Genomic DNA, 1,493 nt, shown 5'->3' with positions numbered 1-1,493 from the left:
AAATACCTATGCTACACATATATAACACCGTCACGGACGCCCAGCAGCACTCTATAGGTCCTGTTTGTTTTTCAATAATGACACCGACATACCGCCTCTCTATTTATCTCATAAAAAAACCGACAAAATGATATTGGTCGAATAAATAGCCTATGGCAGGCGCGGACTGTACTTTATCGTTTAGTACTTTGTAACTCAGCAAAGTGTGAGACCTACATGTCTAATTGCCTATATATATATGGCCAGTGTGATCAAATTCAAAAAGAAAATAATAAAAGGAGACCAATATATTTTATGAGAACCAGACACTTTAATTTGCGAACGGCCTTCTCTACAATCGCGTCATAATATCAAATAGAGTTCAACATTTTCTTGAGCGTCGCCTAGGTCATGTAGATAACGAGCTCATCCCTTACGGCGTCGTGAAATCCAATGGTAGTAACAGGTACATGCGTGTCGTCGTTGTCATCACGCAGCTGCGTCCCGCTTCGTTCGCCATTTTTCTTCAATATTTTCGCGCTACACCGGAGAAAGGAAAACAACTTACAAGGGAAATTAATTTTATTCCAACACTCTTTCAATTACATTTGAAAAGAAACAGGGTCGTCATGTCCAAAAGAACCGTCCCCGGCTCTCCCTTTGTTTTGTCCACACAATTCAACCTGTTGGGGAAAGGATGAAAAAGATTTTCGTTCAAAAATAAATAAACCAAGTGAAGCCTTGACCGATATATATATATACCTGCGGTTGATTGTCTACACACTCGGCCGGTTACTGTCTACGTGATGTATATGCGCGCTAGCGCGTGGCTTTTTGGGAAGAAGGCCCTCCACGCTTAAAAAAAAAAAAACTCTGAAGAATAGACAAGAGTAGGAGGATTCCTCGTCTTTTTTTTTTTTTTTTAATTCTATTTAAGTGAGAATGGAAATGGAAGCACACACACAAAAAAAGAGAAAGAGCTTCTTTTGAAGATTTTTTTTTTTTTTGCCTCATATTAGTATGTAGTGTATACTATGTAGATACATGCACTTATTATGACGATGAGACAAGGGAGGAGCGTATGAATTTGCGCAACGTTCTCTCTCTCTCTCTTTTTTTTTTGTTCTTGGTAATATTTAAAAATATGTAAAGCAAAGTTTATAGATTCCGAGAGCTCAGCTTTTTATTTTGAGAGCCAGAGTCACTTGGCCGGAACTATATAACGTGGAGGCGGAGTATAGGCGGATAAAAGTGCCGTTTTAGACTAAACGCAATCCCTCATTTTTAATTCGCAATGAGAACGTCGTTTTGCTACATATCAAAGAACGTCCATGTCTGCATCATTTAAATATTCCGTGTGACTATCTCTCATCATCCGTCATGTGACCCAGCAGGCTATACAGTGCTGGTATGTACAGGACATTACACACTCACATCTTAATGATAATAGCCATCATGATGACGAGATGTTTTTTTTTTTTTTGTTTTTCATATTGATCCAACAATAAATGCTC

The 1,493-nt window shown here is 38.5% G+C and overlaps 1 long non-coding RNA gene across 1 annotated transcript; it reads right to left on the bottom strand.

The window, feature by feature from the left end:
• Nucleotides 1-296: 296 nt before the first annotated feature.
• Nucleotides 297-827, bottom strand: LOC116917024. The gene is made up of 3 exons (XR_004390987.2): nt 742-827; nt 586-662; nt 297-519 (listed from the first exon to the last, which is right to left on the bottom strand). It is a non-coding gene; the product is annotated as an uncharacterized LOC116917024 (long non-coding RNA).
• Nucleotides 828-1,493: the final 666 nt, after the last annotated feature.

This window comes from Daphnia magna, linkage group LG2 (genome assembly GCF_020631705.1).
Source record: "Daphnia magna isolate NIES linkage group LG2, ASM2063170v1.1, whole genome shotgun sequence".
NCBI lineage: Eukaryota > Metazoa > Arthropoda > Branchiopoda > Diplostraca > Daphniidae > Daphnia > Daphnia magna.
The sequence above is the reverse complement of the archived record's forward strand: the minus strand, read 5'-3'. Positions and strand labels throughout refer to the sequence as shown.